Raw genomic sequence first — 18,923 nt, 5'->3', positions numbered from 1 at the left:
GTAGTGTCTATGAATTAGAGGGGTGAGACTACCCAGCTATTTTTCTAGAGCTGTTCTTAATTGATAATTAGAGGTGAATATTGGAGCAAGATAAAGCTTAAGGGAAGAGACCAAAGTGAAGGGACGAGAAATAAAAAGTTAGAAAGCAGTGCACCTTGGGCCAAAGTTACACTACATAAAGTATCTAGTGTGCCATTCAAGGCACACTTATGGGTACCTCATGTCAAGAGCATGTCATTAATAGCTTATTATTATCATGTCATTGATGTCATAATATTGAAAACATATTATAGATAAAAAGAAATTTAGAGAATATCATTGACAGCAAACTGGAGAACATAAGATTGAAAACAATTTATCAAGAAGGTAACAGTAAAAACTTGTCAAATTATGATGTCAACAGCATGGTTCTTAAAAGGAGAACATAGAGAATACTACTTTTAGAATAAAATATTGAGACCAACGCATTGAAAGGACAACATAGCACATTATCAAGAGCATGACACTGTGAGGACAACATGAAGCACAGTATAGATGTGACATCAATATGGGAACACAGTGCATTATCAGGAATATGATAAGGCAGTCCCTGGCTTACGTCAGGTTCGGCTTGTGATGTTCCGGGGTTACGACACTTTTCAATTATATTTATCAGAAATTATTTTCAGGTTTACGACGTAAGTTCCAGGGTTATGACACTTACGCCGCCGATCTGACGGAAGAAATATGAATTTTTTTTGTGTGAAAAATGCAATAAAAATGCGGGTGACAGTTTTTAATAGACTCAAAGCATTTAAAGTAAGGTTTTCTTAGGATGTTTGACAATTTTCCGGCTTATGATGATTTTCGGCTTACGATGATTTTTGGCTTACGACGTGTCTCCAGACATAACCCCCGCTGTAAGCTGGGGACTGCCTATATATTGTTCCTACAAGAATACAAGCCATCAGTCTTTACGTAGGAATTACCTTCAGAACAAGCTGGAGAAGGCTATTTTACGCAACAAGGTTGTTAGGTAGTTGAACTACCAGTGGGAGGGGCGAAGGGTACCATACCACCTCCTTTTGTTGAGTTGCGCAACCATTTGCCTTATAGTGTTTGTCCAGAGCAATTGCATTTCTATGCCTTCCTCTGCCCGAATGTTTGCTGGCTGTTCTCTCTGCACTTCATCCTGGTTTTTTCCTTCTTTTGTTGTGCTTGTATATTTGTAATGTTTGTGCTGTTATTCTTGGCTAATCATGCAAACCCAGAATCATCCAAGTCTAGACATTGCTTTTGCCTGGGTGTTGGAGAGTGGTGATGCAACTGCTTTCTTTCATCCTTTGAAGTAGACCTGCAAACTGTTTGCATGAAATGCCACAAGTGTGTGTGTGGTGTATGACTGATCCTTGTCCTGAATGTTGTGTTTGGTCCCCAGAGCAGTGGGTGAGCTTCACTGGAAAGAAGAAATCCAAGAGGGCTGCCCCCCTGTCCTCTGAGGGGTATTCCTCTCCAAGGACACCGGTAGCTCCTTGTTCCGTCCCATGCAGCTCCCCTTTGCTACTACCTCTAGAGGAGAGGTTACTCCTCCAATTTCTCCTGTTGCTTTGGCAATGTGTGTTTAATTTGTAGGCGGGGGCCTATCATGCTCTCTCAAGGGTTCCCTTCATTTGCTCGGCGGGAGAGCAGTCTGCCCTTGGGCAAAGGGAGGCAGGGTCTGATAACCCATCTTTTTCATGTCTGGGAGAGATTAGGAAGATCCTATTAAGATCTTAGGAACCTCTGGCCATCCCTAGGTCTTCCCTGGGAGCCATCATTGAGGGACTTGATTGCGCACCTTAGTGACTCCAACCGGTCTCCCGTATCAACCGTGTCAGTAACTGGAACCATGGTAAGCATTCACAGTCCCTATACAGTACCCCCCATTTTTATGCAGACCATCTTCTGTGGTTGATATTATGGGAGGGGTTGCTTCCTGGTCAGAGCTCCTGTTCAGCAGGTAGCGGACTTTCCCGCCTTACTTTGTCAAGAGAAGAATCTCTCTATCTCAGCAGTTAAGGGCTAAAGAGCCACCTTGGTTCTAGTCCTATGCTTAAAAGACATAGAAATCTCTTCCTCATGAAAGAGATATTCTAGGGAACTCAGGCCCCCTGAGTGGGATGTGACTCTCGTCCTTCAAAACCTGACTCATGCACCTTACAAGCCGCTGTGAGAGTCGTCAGTCCAGAGTCTGACCCTCAGGACTGTATTTCTGCTTGTCCTGGCTTTAGTGAAGAGAGTAGGCAAACTGTGGTCTTTCTGATACGGGCAGTTTCTGGTTATTGGCAGGGGTTCCGTTACCAATGATGTGACAATAACCAAAATTTTCTGACACAGTAATACATCAGTCTTATGTGATTCAAGTTCTGTGAGTTCACAATAGTGCAAAATTTTCACTGGAACCAAACTTATTATCATATGCAAGTATTTCACAGATGTTTTTGAATCCTGGAGAAATCCTGCAAAACTGTTTAATTTTTTCAAGTAATGTATATGCTTTCAAGCTTTTATGTGTAAGCTGAATAACATTAAATAATAAAAATGATAATTCTCTCTCTCGTTCCTCTCTCTCTCTCCTCTTCTCTCACTCCCTCTCTCTCTCTCGCTCTCTCTCTCTCTCTATCTCTCTCTCTCTTATCTCTGCTCTCTCTCTCTCTCTCACTTTTACTGAGATGAGAGAATTTTTATGGTGCATTTAGTATGTACCATGTGTATTAGTATTTTCAATAATAATAATAATAATAATAATAATAATAATAATAATAATAATAATAATAATAATAATAATAATAATAATAATAATAATTAATTAATTAATAATTAATAATTAATAATTAATAATTAATAATTAATAATTAATAATTAATAATTAATAATAATAATAATAATAATAATAATAATAATAATAATAAGAATAATAATAATAATAATAATAATAATAAAAAAACAGGGAGAATAAAACAGATTCACTGAGATCACGACAGACGCAATCAGACACCAACTAAAGAAAATGCCCAACTGGAAAACCACAGGTCCCAATGAAGTCCATGGAGACTGGCTCAAAAACGTCAATGCCATACACCCACGAATAGCAGAACAACTCCAGCATTGTATCACAAATCACCATGCACCCAAATGAATGACCACAGGAATAACATCCTTAGTACACAAAGACAAGTGTAAGGGAAATATAGCCAGTAACTACAGGCCTATCACCTGCCTACCAATAATGGGGAAGTTACTGACAGGTTTCATCAGCGAAAGGCTATACAGCTACTTAGAGGATACAAACACCATCCCCCATCATCCTGATAGACAAAATGTTAATGAAGAGCAGTTGAAGGAAAACCAACCTAAGCATGTCATGGATTGACTATAAGAAAGACTTCGACATGATACCACACACATGGCTAATAGAACGCCTAAAAATATATGGGGCAGAGGAAAACACTATCAGCTTCCTAAAAATACAATGCACAACTGGAATACAATACTTACAAGCTCTGGAATAAGACTAGCAGAGGTTAACATCAGGAGAGGGATCTTCCAGGGTGACTCACTATCCCCACTACTCTTCATAGTAGTCATGATTCCCATGACAAAAGTACTGCAGAAGATGGATGCTGGGTACCAACTCAAGAAGAAAGGCAACAGAATTAACCATCTGATGTTCATGGACGATATCAAGCTGTATGGTAAGAGCTTCAAGGAAATAGATACCCTAATCCAGACTGTAAGGATTGTATCTGGTGACACCAGGATGTTGTTTGGAATATAAAAATGTGCCTTAGTCAACATACAAAAGGGCAAAGTAACAAGGACTGAAGGGATAAAGCTGCCAGATGGGAGCAACTTCAAACACATAAATGAGACTGGATACAAATACCTGGGAATAATTGAAGGAGGAGATATAAAACACTAAGAGATGAAGGAGACGATCAGAAAAGAATATAAGCAGAGACTCAAGGCGATACTCAAGTCAAAACTCAACGCCGGAAATATGATAAAAGCCATAAACACATGGACAGTACCAGTAATCAGATACAACACAGGAATAGTGGAATGGACGAAGGCAGAACTCCGCAGCATAGACCAGAAAACTAGGAAACATATGACAGTACACAAAACACTACACCCAAGAGCAAATACAGAGAGACTATCCGTAACATGAAAGGAAGGAGGGAGAGGACTACTAAGCATAGAGGACTGCGTCAACACTTGAGAACAGAGCACTAGGGCAATATATGAAAACCAGTGAAGATGAGTGGCTCAAGAGTGCATGGGAAGAAGGACTGAGACAAGTAGACGAAGACCCAGAAATATACAGAGACAGGAGAATGACAAACAGAACAGAGGAATGGCACAACAAACCAATGCACGGACAATACTTGAGACTGACCAAAGAACTAGCCAGTGCTGAAACATGGCAATGGCTACCTAGGGGAGAGTTCAAAAAAGAAATGGAAGGAATGATAACAGCGGCACAAGATCAGGCCCTAAGAACCAGATATGTCCAAAGAACGATAGATGGAAATAACATCTCTCCCATATGTTGGAAGTGCAGTACGAAAAATGAGACCATAAACTACATAGCAAGCGAATTTCCAGCACTTGCACAGAACCAGTACAAAAAGAGGTATGATTCAGTGGCAAAATCCCTCCACTGGAGCCTGTCCAAGGAACACCAACTACCTTGCAGTAATAAGTGGTACGAGTACCAACCTGATGGAGTGATAGAAAACAATCAGGCAACCTCTGTGACTATGGTATCTGAACTGATAGGGTGATGCATGCAAATAGACCAGACGTGGTGTTGATTGACAAAATCAAGAAGAAAGTATTACTCATTGTTGTGGCAATACCATGGGACACCAGGGTTGAAGAGAAAGAAAGGGAAAAATGGATAAGTATCAAGACCTGAAAATAGAAATAAGAAGGATATGGGATATGCCAGTGGAAATTGTGCCCATAATCATAGGAACACTAAGCACGATCCCAAGATCCCTGAAAAGGAATCTGGAAAAAACTAGAGGCTGAAGTAGCTCCAGGACTCATGCAGAAGAGTGTGATCCTAGAAACAGTGCACACAGTAAGAAAAATGATGGACTCCTAAGGAGGCAGGATGCAACCTGGAACCCCACACTATAAATACCACCTAGTTGAATTAGAGGACTGTGATAGACTAAAAATAATAATAATAATAATATAACTGTAATTACAAAATTTGTATGTGATGGTATTTTAAAGAAATAACCTTTACATTTCACTTTTAAGTAAGAACAACTCTTATTTGTCTCTCTCTCTCTCTCTCTCACTCTTAATGAGATGAGAGAATTTTTATGGAACATATACTATATGTTTATCAATATTTTCAAATAATAATAATAATAATAATAATAATAATATTTTATTAACCTTAGTTCCATTAATTTTATATAGGTTCTTCTCTATTTTCCTAATTATGATTTTCTCATTGTTGCTTAACCCTCTTACGCCGAAGCGGTAAAAAAAAAAATTGTCTCCCATGTGCCGGAGGTGTTTCAGAGTGAGCGCGGAAGCGGAAAAAAATATTTTTTTCGAAAAATCACAGCGCGCTTAGTTTTCAAGATTAAGAGTTCATTTTTGGCTCCTTTTTTTGTCATTGGCTGAAATTTAGTATGCAACCATCAGAAATGAAAAAATTATCATTATCATATATAAATAATGCGATATATGATAGTGCAAAAACGAAATTTCATATATAATTGTATTCAAATCGCGCTGTGCGCAAAACGGTTAAAGGTAACAAGTTACTTTTTTTCGTTGTAATTTACACTAAATTGCGATCATTTTGGTATATAACACATTGTAAAACGATAAAAGCAACACAGAGAAAATATTATCACAAAATAATGCATGAATTCATAACGCGCCGGACGTAAACATATTTTTTTCAAAATTCACCATAAATCTAAATATTGTCCTAGAGACTTCCAATTTCTTTTTTCAAAATGAAGACAATGATTGAATATTACTATACTGTAAGAGTATTAGCTTACAATTGCAGTTTTCGACCATATCTGACGAGTTAAAGTTGACCGAATGTCGAATTTTTTTATATATATATTTTTTATATGCAATTATTTCGGAAATAAGAAAAGCTACAACCTTCAAATATTTTTAGTTTTATTCTACATAAAATTGCGCACATTTTCATATATAAAACTATGAAATGCCTAATATGAAATGGAGCAAATATTCCGAGAATGGTACGTACGCATTTCGGAGATTTGTGGCGGAGAATCCGCGCGCGGAGGGAAGGAAAGATTTTTTTTAAAATTCACCATAAATCTAAATATTTTGCTAGAGACTTCGAATTTGTTTCAAGATGAAGATAAATGACTGAATATTACTAGACTGTAAGAGTTTTAGCTTACAATTGCGTTTTTCGACCATTTCAGTAGAGTCAAAGTTGACCGAACGTGGTTTTTTTTCTATTTATCGTGATTTATATGCAAATATTTCAAAAATGAGAAAAGCTACAACCTTCAATTATTTTTTTTTTTGTATTCTACATAAAATTGTGCACATTTACATATATAAAATTTTATGTTACGGCTAATTTAAAATGGTGCAAACATTACCACAATCGCACGTATGATTTTTTCGGAAGAGTTACCGCACGGACGTAAAGAAAATGTTATTTTTTTCATAAATTCACCATAAATCAAAATATTGTGCTAGAGACTTCCAATTTGTTGCAAAAGGAAAGTAAATGCTTGAATATTATTAGAATATAAGCGTTTTAGCTTACAATTGCGTTTTTCGACCATTTCGGTAGAGTCAAAGTTGACCGAAGGTTGAAATTTTGGCAATTATCGTTATTTATATGAAAATATCTCAAAACTGTTAAAAGCTACAACCATGGGTTGTTTTTAGTTGTATTGTGCATGAAATTGTGCACATTTCCATATATAAAACTTTATATAACGGCTAATTTTAAAATGGTGCAAGCATTACCACAATCGCATGTATGATTTTTTTTCGGAAGAGTTACCGTGCGGATGTAAGGAAAAAGTTTTTTCATAAATTCACCATAAATTGAAATATTGTGCTAGAGACTTCCAATTAGTAGCAAAATTAAGGTAAATGATTGAATATTACTAAATATAAGAGTTTTTAGCTTACAATTGCGTTTTTTTTTCGAAACCATTTCGGTAGAGTCAAGTTGACCAAAGGTTGAAATTTTGGCAATTATCGTTATTTATATGAAAATATCTCAAAACTGATAAAAGCTACAATCGTGAGTATTTTATTGTTTGTATTCTACATAAAAATGCGCACATTTTCATATATAATACTTCATGTAACGGCTAATTTACAATGGTACAAAAATTATGTCAAAGTGACGAAATAATTTTTGAGATGTGTCACAGATACTTTTTAGTGCTGCAAGAAAGAAATTCGCGCTTGCGCGCCTGCGTAACGATTGTAAACAAAACAACACCTTGATCCGTGAACTCCCAGCATCCCCCAAGGCGCGTGATTCAAAAGTTTTAGGCTGGTAGGCCTATAAGTATTTTTTCCGCGAATTTTAAAAAAAACTTTTGTAAGTCGACGTAAAATACGCCAGTCGGCACACGGGAGACAAAAAATGTCGACGTAAAATACGTCCAGTCGGCGTAAGAGGGTTAAACTGGTGAGCAATACACTGAAGGTTTGCATGGCTAAAATAGGTGAAAGTAAATTTTAATTTTATTCAAAGATGCTAGTGGCGGTAGTCAAACTTTCTGGGTATAACCCATAGAGTTTCTCAAGGGTAAAGTTAAATTCAAATGCCTTGGTAAGGGCCCCGATGTTTTGTCTGGGACTTCAGACATCCTCTTAGGCGGAGGTAGGCAATGGACTGAAGGAAGAGGGTGAGTCCATCTGCTTTTGTACTGGTGGTGCAGCGGGGATCGTCTTGCTGCTGCTTTTTCATTGACTAACGACTAGTGAGCTGCGTTACGATTGGCTGCCTGGCTGTGGGCTCAAACCAGTTCCCAAGCGCATGCTCAGCAGTTGTGCTGATCTCAGTTGTGTGATGTCACTGTGACATAATCTCCTGCGACTGCATTTTCAGCAACACTAGGATGATAGGGAGAGCACCCAACCCTCACTGTCTGTGCCTTCTGGAGGCGTTACTCATTCAGGAGCAAAAGCCCTTTATGAATACGACGCAAGAGGCCTTTTTGGTCCCCGACCTGCATGTGAATAAACGCACCAGTAACAGCAAAGAACACCATATCACTGTCTGAAAATGCCCCAATTCAAGAAAATAAAACTGAAGATACCCTAACACTATCAGTAATACCAGCTGTGATGCCATGCAGCTGTTGACCAGTCAAAATGTAGCCTGTTATGATGTCACGCAACTGAGAAGATCGGGACAACTGCTGAGCATGTGCTTGGGAATGGTTTTGAGTCCACAGCCAGGCAGCCAATCATAAAACAGCTCGCTACTTGTTAGTCAATGAAAAAGTAGCGGCATGAAGACCCTGCTGCACCGCCTGTACAAAAGCAGACAGACTCACCCTCTTACTTCAGCCCATCACCTACCTCCGCCTAAGAGGATATCTGAAGTCCCAGACGAAACGTTGCGGCCCCTATCAAGGAATTTGAATTTAACTTTACCCTTGAGAAACTCTATGGGTTACACCCTGAAAGTTTGACTACTGACTCTGGCATCTTTGAATAAAATTAAAATTGACTTTCACCTATCATAGACATGCCAACCTTCGATGCGTTGCTCAGCAGTTTAAGCAACAATGAGAAAATCATAATTAAGAAGCTAGAGAAAACCTATATAAAATTAATGCAGCTGAGGCAGCAATTACTTTTAATAAAACACATTTAAAAGAAGGTTTACTTCCAGCATACAATAATAATAGATATATACGTATATATAACTGTAATGTCAAAATGATGCATACAAAGAATTCTTTCCCTCATCTTTCTTTTTAACTCCACCAGAAGCTCAAAGTCCAGAGCTGTCAAATATGTCAAGTAATGTGACAGGAGGGCGAAGATTGCTGATTATGTAACACTCTCTCTCTCTCTCTCTCTCTCTCTCTCTCTCTATACTGTGGTGGGATCACAAGCAAAGCAAAGCGATCAACAAGATCTTCCCACATTTACTTTATCGAACACGTCTGACAAACAGTTCCCCCAGCCACACTTTCCCCTTTACATTACTAATTATGCACAGGACAATTGGTTCAGCGAGATAAAGAAAAGACATGTACTCACCATATACTTGTTAAACTCAGGGTGAGACGCTGTGCTGTCCACTGGACATGGTCGTCGAGACAGAACCTCATCCAGTGGCACCCAGCACCAGACCAATAATTGCCGAATAATAATACCAAAGAACCAAACAAGCACCAACACCACACAAGTCGAACACAACACAACAAATCACTTCACGAACAAACACCAATCACATCAAAGACAACTTGACAAATCAACACACAAACAACCACCAATACTGTCGCCAACAAACACCTCACAAACACCAAAACACAAAATCAAATACAACAAACACTCTTCAGTTCAACAACAACCAGACAGACACATGCACAACAACTATACAACACTAATATCAATCGAATCACACAGTAACAACTGACCCTAAGCAGACTGCCTTATCTCCAAGACCACTGCCTTCTGTGACTGATCATAACAGACTCTGATCATAGAATGACTACCGCCTGCCCCAGCGACCGAATCCACACATGAACCCAACCACCCACCAACAAACAATCCATACGCTAACGACGCATCTACCAACTACGTTCTCTCTCTCTCACACACTTTTCAGAAAAACACTTACGCACTGACATACTATCATACAGCAACACCAAACATGAAACACAACATATTAAACTCAATTAGTCCCGACAACTACAAACAACCCAACGACGCTCTCACTTACTCTCACTCTCTCTCTCTCTCTATCTCACGCAACCTTCAAAGATGTCAAATGTAACTACCACATCACTCCTCCATATTACCTCCCCTGTTACATTTGACAACGTCTCCTTACACTCACAAAACCACACTAAATTGCCTTTCTCAAAACCCAAGGAAGCTCAGATGCAGGCCTCCTGGATCTTGTTTGAGGACCCTCATACACTCAGTTACATTGCCATTCACTTCTAAACTACTTTCATTCAGATTCCCACTATCTCCCTCACTACTATCTTCCCAAATCTTGTTCAGTACCTCATCTACACCTTCTAGCTCTGGTCCCAATATCTCCCTTATTTCTGCTACCAAACCACTCCGTTCATCCATACTTCTGTCAAACTCTTGCAAAGATTCAACCATACTATCAAATACAATAGTGCCTCAGGTTACGAAATTAATCTGTTCCGAAGCGGCTTTTGTAGCCTGATTTTTTCGTATCTAGAACTATGTTGTACATGTAAATTGCCTAATTTGTTCCAAGCCCTACAAAAACACCACAGTAAATTTTATAATAAAGCTAAGTTGACCAATGAACAATGAAATACAACAATTTGGGCCATTCAATACCTAACATAACCATGACTGTACCTGTAAATAAAGTGTATTAGTGTACAGGGTACAAGAAATACTGCACGTACATGTACGTATGTATGTAGTAAAATGTGGAACCTTACCTTTCGAGTGAGGCGATGTCTGAAAGTGATGACAGAGGAGGAGGGCAAATGGCAGAAAACATGAAAACTTTACTTTACAAAACGCATTAAAAAATGGCAGAAAACATTAACACTAAACTTTACAAAACGCGTTAACAAATGGCAGAAAACATTAACACTTCTTGATTATCTCCATGTTTGTCTCCATAGAAAGCATCCTCTTCTTTCCGTGAACTTCAGCAACATTCTTGGGACCCATGGCTAATAACGTAAGTAATTAAGTTCACACACAACATGATAAAATAACTTACAGTACAACGAAAGCGAAATCACTAACACAAATTTATGTTAACAAACGAAATATATGTGAACGAACAAATTCCTGGTATTTACGATAACGCTACCGCAAAAATTGGTCAAGGAATGCCTTTACATAGAGGCATGATGGGACAGATGCTGACCAATAGGAGAGCATCAGGAACCAATGGGAGAGTGGGAGGATGGTGGTGAGTCTACTGAGTTGGCAGCGCGCGAATTTTAAAATTGTTCTTGGCGGCCCGGGCGAATCTTGGACTTTACCCTTTCGCAACCTGAATTATTTTCATACATAGAAGCAAAAAATCTTCATCTTTGCTTTCGTAACCTGGATTTTCCATACGTAAGGACTTTCATATATAGAGGTTCCACTGTACTTCCTCACTACTTGGTTCCCTTCCCACTGAAATCCCACTTACCCCTGTCAGTTCAAACCCACACACTCTAAGTATCATTCATTCCCTCAAAGTCATCCATATTACATGCCTTATCAACCATTTGTACTCTTAACACTAACACCCTTATCATGCAGATCACATTTCTTCCTTCAATTCCCTTTCTCTACGTTCTTCCACTTTCTTCTAAACTCTACCAATGCTAACTGTCAATCTCCCAGACCCATTTGCTCACAGACACTCGACTCATACTTATTAACCCTCAACCATTCACTCATCGCATTCTCCCGAAGATAGTGTGTTACATCCTCCACCTATGGAGCTGGATTTGGTGTGCCCTAACCTCATCCATACCCCCACCTACTCGCAACTTCCCCAAAACAACTCAGTCCACTCGGTCCCATTTACAAAATCTTAAAAGGCCCCTCAAATTTCTCCCTTACCTTATTCACATTCACTCTTCCTATCTCAACCACCTCTTTCAATACTTTATCCCCAATCTTTAATCCTGAGCACTCACTGACAAACCCAAGTGCAGTCTGATAATCCTTTCACAATTTAACACATACTTAAAAGGAGACATACCTATACTCTTCTGCTGTGTGGCTTTATATACCCACACTGCACGTCCCACATACAAATCCCAATCATTGCCACATTTACTCATCATTCGCCAAATCTCAGTCATCGTTCTAAAGGTCCTTTCAGCCTAACCATTTACACTGGGCATATACAGAGTAGAATACACATGAACAATACCCCATTCTTTCAACATTTTTGCAGGCTTACACAGACACAAGAAAACATCACTTGCCCCACTATTTGCGCAACAGTTCCACTCCCCTTATCTTTGATGGTGACCACATAGGCAAATTTACTCATGTGATCAACAATCATAATTATTCCCACGTCCTCTCGCAGTCTTTGGTAATGAAACACAATCAGTCACAAGCATTTCCAACAGCTCTTTCATCTGCCATTGCAACACAGGCAGACTTGCATGCACACACTGATACTTTCCCCTCTGACAGTCTTTACATGTAACAGCCACATCCATACAAATCTTATTTAACCAAGGTGTATACAATCTCTCTCTCATGCATTCCCATAATTTATTCTTCCCCATATGCCCAAACTGATCATGCACCAACAAACATACTCACAGCTGACTCAGCAGAAAACACCGGCACATACACTTCCCTGTCATACATCCCTTCCTGATGCAAAAAGTACACTATATTTTTACACACTACAAACTGTTTAGCAACCCTCTTTTATATATCCAACTCACACGGCCAATCTTCCACACACACTCTTCCCAAAACGCATTGTCGCAACATACTTATCTCCAAGCACTTATGTTGCATTTGCTCAATCTCCCTCACTCAATAAATCATTCTCACTTCTAGCAATATCAATCATACCCACAAAGTTTGCTGCAAACATATTACTATCTTGAATCCTAGCTATTTTGCTACCCCCTTTCTAAGAATCCCGTTTCTTATATGAGGTGCCTGGCGGAGCAAGGGCGCAAGCTCCACTGTGGCCAAGATAGAGTTAGCAGTACAACATTTTTCCCCAAGTTTTCCTCTACCCATCAGTACTTCTTGTGTGACCTTAGGCTTGAAACATTATGGTCTAATATGTCATTGAACACAAGTACTTTTCCACTACTGCTTGAATTGGTAGAGACAACTACCACTCGAGAAAGCCGTAATATTCCTACTCCCTTCCTCAAGAAAAAAAGTTAAGTATATCTTAGTTTTACCAGACCACTGAGCTGATTAACAGCTCTCCTAGGGCTGGCCCGAAGGATTAGATATATTTTTACATGACTAGGAACCAACTGGTTACCTAGCAACGGGACCTACAGCTTATTGTGGGATCCGAACCACAGTGTATCGAGAAATGAATTTCTATCACCAGAAATAAATTCCTCTGGTTCCTTGTTGGCTGGAATGGTAGCCGAGCACGAAATGCACTCGACCAACGTGGAACTCCCTTCCTCAAGAGGCATCTGGTAATAGCCCCTTACCAAATCTAATTTTGTGACCACTTTCATCCCATGCATCTTATACACACAATCAGACACCACATTCATTGGAAATCGCTCCTTCACAGTCACTTCATTCACCCTTCTATAATCTACATACATCTACAGACTTCCATCCAGCTTACGCACAGGGACTCTGGGGCTATTCCAGGCACTCTCACTCCTCTCTACCACTCCCACTCTCTCAAGTTCCTCACCACTGCTCCTCAATCTCTTGTGTAATAGGTGCAGAAAAGTGACAGTGATGCTGATATATGGGGGTATTGTCTTCCAAAATTATTTTAAATTCAGGAAGCTTGAACCTGCTAAAATCCTCATCTCCATGGCTCATCACACCCTGCCTATTCCACAACATCCGCATCAATCACTCCCTGTGATCATCGCTAACATTTTCATCCATCCTAAATCGTTCTCTCAACTCATCATACTTCCAACTATCACCTTCCTCCACACTGCCTGTCATCACCTGCCGTACCCTGATGTACCTTTCATCGTCGTACTTACCAATGTGTTTAGCAACCCCACACAATCACCTTCATGTATACCCCGTGCTCACTTCTTCCTAGCACTCGGCAAGGAGGCCACAAAAATCCGAGGATTCTCCATGTCTTAGATCCTGTCATACACATGCACACTTGCTCTTACCAACTTGCTCACATCCACACCTTCAACTACATATTCACACTTGTCATCGTTGGTGATCCCAATACTATCCGACCACGCAATTTTCACACTAACAACGTCCCTGACCTCACGCGGCACTTTTATACTCTCTTTCGTAACCAAAGGCACTCCCTTCTTTATCTTACTGTCATATCTTACTGTTTATTCCCCCATCCCTATCCAAGTATAACTCCCCACATACATTCCCTTTCATATGGTTTTTGATATATTCGTGCTCGGACAGACCACCATCCCACACTTCTTCAAGAACCTGTACCCTAACAACATATTATTATTCCTTCCCTTGATCACATAAGAGTCACTTTCATCCATCACTACCCCCTTGATTTATATCCTCTCACGCAACATTCCCTCCACAGGCATACCTAAATTCCCTATTCCTCGTACCTCCCCTTTACACTTCCTAACCTCACACTCACTCCGCAACTTATCACATCCATTCTTAAAAGGGTTTTTTGGGTTTGATTGAGTTTGGGAGGAAGTTAGTTAGGGATTGTTCAGGTAAAGGGAAGCTGTTAACTGGATGGAGAGGCAAGAAAAATTATACTAAGCTGAGGTGGGATAAGCAAATGGTGGGAACATATGAGAGATTGAAAGACGAGGCTGCTAGAGATGTCACCTTGGCTTTTTGAGATAGTGAAGATGTGAGTAAGCTTGAGCTGTATATTGATGCAAGTAAGTTTAGTATGGGAGAATGTTTAATGCAGATGCAAGAGGTGAATGGGGAGGAACAGTCAAGAGTAATTGCTTATGTGAGTAAAGCTTTTAATAAAGCAGGGCAGAACTATTCAGTGGTTGAGGAGGAGCTTGCGGCTATAAGGTTTTGTGTGAAAGCGTTGAAAGTGTTTTTGTATGGGGTAAAATTTGTCATAAGGATGGACCATTGGCCATTAGTGTATATGATCAAGAAGGAAAGTGTGAATGCTAGGATCGTAAGGACGATTGAGGATTTGAGTGAGTTTAATTTTAGGTTCAAATATGCGCCAGGGAGTAAAAATGTGATTGCTGATACAATGTCTAGGATGCATGGTAAGGGTGACGGTATTGTGAAAAGTGACTGGAATCCGAGTAGTGTACCTGAGGGTTTAGTTATAAAAGGGAGGTTTCAAGGGGGCGACAATGTGTGTGAATGTTTGTTTTCAGCATTGAAAGACTTGGGGACAGAGCGACCCTTCTACAGTTTTGTCACAGCTTAGGCATAGTGATAAATCGGGAGAAGCCGCAGTTGGATCCAAGTCAACGGCTGGTGTTTCTGGGAATGGTCATAGACACAATAAAAGCCAGAGTATTCCCAAGTGACCAGAGAGTAGAGAAATGCAAACAAGTGGTGAAGGCCTTTCTAGAAAAACAAACACAGCCAGCAAAACAGTGGCAGGTAGTACTGGGAGTTCTAACTTCCTTGGAGAAGCTAGTACCACAAGGGAGGTTACACCTTCGGTCTCTACAATGGAGGATGGAGTTCTGGTTGTCAATAGTAGGTCACCCGTACGAGCAGATTCCCTTGTCGGCAGAAGTGAGGAAAGACCTGCTGTGGTGGGTGAAGGACAGCAATCTGACAGTGGGTGTTCCCCTTCAGCAACCCTCACCGGATCTCTTGCTGTTCTCAGATGCGTCACTAGAAGGTTGGGGAGTGCATATGGAGGAGCTGATGGTTTCAGCGAAATGGAGCGGCGAGGACAGGAAACTCCATATAAACGTGCTGGAACTAAAAGCAGCGTTTCTGGCACTACAGGAATTCCGGGAGAGGGTGCAGGGACATTCAGTGGTTTTAATGTCAGACAACACCACAGTAGTAGCTTACATAAACAAACAAGGAGGTCTAGTGTCTTAACAGTCACATATGATGACAGTTCAACTTCATCAGTGGGCTGTAGAGAATGTGGTAGACATCAGGGCCAGATATATTCCGGGAAAAAGAAACGTGGTGGCTGACAAGTTGAGCAGAAGGGATCAGATCCTGGGAATGGAGTGGTCCTTGCACCAACAAGTTGTGGACAGAATGCTCAGGTTGTGGGAAAGGCCGATCATAGACCTATTCGCAACCAGGTACAAGAAGTTGGGAGTGTATTGTTTGGTAGTCCCGGACGTAGAGGCAGTAGCAGAAGACGCTCTACAACACCCATGGGACAATCTGGATGTCTACGCAATTTCCTCCATTTTGTCTAATTCGTCAGGTTCTGAACAGGGTAATGCGGTCTCAGAACCTCAGAATGACTGGTAGCTCCGTTATGGCCAAAGGGGAATGGTTTCCGGACCTCTTGGAACTCCTGATAGACGTACCAAGAGAGTTACCTCCATGGAACAACCTGCTATGTCAGTCTCACGTGGAGAGGTACCACCGGTCGGTGAAGTCCCTATCACTTCATGGGTGGAGACTGTCGAGTATCTCTTGCGAGTGAGAGGGTTTTCGCAAAAAGCAGCAGCACACATGGCAGGAAATATCAGAAAGTCATCGGCAGCAGTATACCATGGGAAATGGTCAGCATACTGTGATTGGTGTTGTAGAGGGAACTTGTCTCCACTCGGTACCACTATTCAGCAATTAGCAGACTTTCTGATATATTTCAGGACAGAAAGGCATATGTCTGTGTCTGCGGTGAAGGGGTACAGGGCGGCTCTAGCCTCGGTCTTACGCATGAAAGGCGTGGACATTTCATCTTCATGGGAGTTGGCCATGTTTATGAAGAGCTTTGAGCAGTCATGTTTACCAAAGGAACTGAAAGCCCCAGATTGGGATTTGACCATGGTACTGAGTAGTCTGACAAAACCCCCCTACGAACCACTAAGGCAGTCCACAGATAGGAGCCTGACCCTAAAGACAGTCTTCTTATTGGCCCTAGCTTCAACCAAAAGGGTGGGGGAGCTACATGGCCTGTTGTCTATGGTAAAGCACTCTAGAGGTTGGAAGTCAATGGCATTCGAATTTGTGCCAGAATTCGTGGCCAAGACTCAAAACCCATCAGTAGTGGACGGCAGGTTTGACTCTTTTTCCATACCTTCTCTAGCTGATTTTGTAGATAATGACTAAGATGAGATGCTTCTGTGTCCTGTCAGGGTAACAAGAGAGTACTTAAGGAGGACAAGGCACCTCAGGCCCGGGTGCAGGAGGTTGTTCGTAAGTACATGACGGAACAAAAAGGAAGTGTCCAGGAATACGATATCGTTTTGGCTAAAAGAAATGATCAGGAATGCCTACATGACCGAAGGCAAAGGGTCAGATAGCCAGGAGAAGGCTAGGGCTCATGACATTAGGGGGCTTGAGTATTTCTTTGGCATTCAAGAAGAATATGTCTTGTCGAGAGAATTCTGAAAGCTGGTGTTTGGAAACGCCAAACGACTTTCACTTCCTTTTATTTAAAAGATGTTGCCCATAGATCCTTGGATACCTTTTCCTTTTGTCCAGTGGTGGCGGCCCAGCAAGTGGTATAGCTCATCCAGTACCCCTGGTGGGTCAGTTTGTGTCTAGTCTAAGATGAAGGTATGAAAGTAGAATGAATGGGATGACTGGTCTTTTTGTCTTTACTACTTTCTTTCTACTCCTTTACCTACGGGCAGTATGAAGGAGAGTACCATCATGAGGTGGAACGGACTAGATGCAGGTGAGGTGGTCAGCCATACTGTAAAGTTATGTTAGAGTATAGCATACTTTCCAGTAGCAACACACCCCTCTCAGTAGTTGGAAGGGAGGGGTGATGGTAGATCCTGACACAAGGGACAAAAGTGGTTTATGAGAATAGGGGGTCCCCTATTTCCCCATAGTTTATAAACCATGACGATACCAGCACCCAGTGAGGGAAACCAATAGATCTCCTTATATCTTTGGTTCAAAGGTTATAGTCCATTCTCTTAGAATTCTCCTAATATTCGGAAATGGATTTAGGTGGCAAACTCCCAGTCAGTTACAGACTTATCTCCCTCCAATAAGTAAGTCTATCCTAATGTTAAGACCGAAGGTTTGTTTCGTATATGAACAAATGACAAATTTGTAACTAATTTGTATTTTTCATAGCTAACAAACCTGAGGTCTTAACAGTTAAAGGGCCCACCTCGAACCACCCCTCTAGCAGTCTAACTGGGTTAGAAGTATAACTGGCGGGTCGGTCACACGACGCCGAGGGCATTCTGGGTATACATGCCCCGTGACCTGGTATAGATGCCAATAATCCCTGGATCGCACAAGTTTAATTTAATTCTACCGGTTTCCAGCTTGGCGCTGGTAAATCCTAATGTTAAGACCTCAGGTTTGTTAGTTATGAAAAATACAAATTAGTTACAAATTTGTAATTTTTCAAGAAATTCACCATAAACCAAAATATTGTGCTAGAGACTTCCAATGTGTTGCAAAATGAAGGTAAATGATTGAATATTACTAGAATGTAAGAGTTTTAGTTTACAATTGTGTTTTTTGACCATATTGGTCAAGTCAAAGTTGACCAAAGTTTGAAATTTTGGCACTTGTCGTGATTTATATGAAAATATTTCAAAATTGATAAAAGATACAACCATGGGTTGTTTTTTTTATTGTATTCTACATGATATTGTGCACATTTTCATCTATAAAACTTTATGTAACAGCTAATATAAAAGGGTGCAAACATTACGACAATGACAAAATTTATGATTTTTTTGGCAGTTACCGCGCGGAAGTAAGGAAAAGTTTTTTTTCAAAATTTTACCATAAATCGAAATATTTTGCTAGAAACTTCCAATTTGTTGCCAAATGAAGATAAATTATTGAATATTACTAGAATGTAAGAGTTTTAGCTTATAATTGCGTGTTTTGACCATTTCGGTCGAGTCAAAGTTGACCGGAGGTTG

General features: G+C 40.4%; 1 protein-coding gene across 1 annotated transcript in view; it reads left to right on the top strand.

Annotated features, from left to right (window-relative positions):
* LOC135201222 (intermembrane lipid transfer protein VPS13B-like) overlaps positions 1 to 18,923 on the top strand; it is a 295,068-nt gene that overhangs the window by 138,905 nt on the left and 137,240 nt on the right. The gene's annotated exons all lie outside the window — the stretch shown is intronic.

The sequence above is a fragment of the Macrobrachium nipponense genome, chromosome 28 (genome assembly GCF_015104395.2).
Source record: "Macrobrachium nipponense isolate FS-2020 chromosome 28, ASM1510439v2, whole genome shotgun sequence".
Taxonomy (NCBI): domain Eukaryota; kingdom Metazoa; phylum Arthropoda; class Malacostraca; order Decapoda; family Palaemonidae; genus Macrobrachium; species Macrobrachium nipponense.
This window is presented reverse-complemented; position numbering and strand designations above follow the sequence as displayed.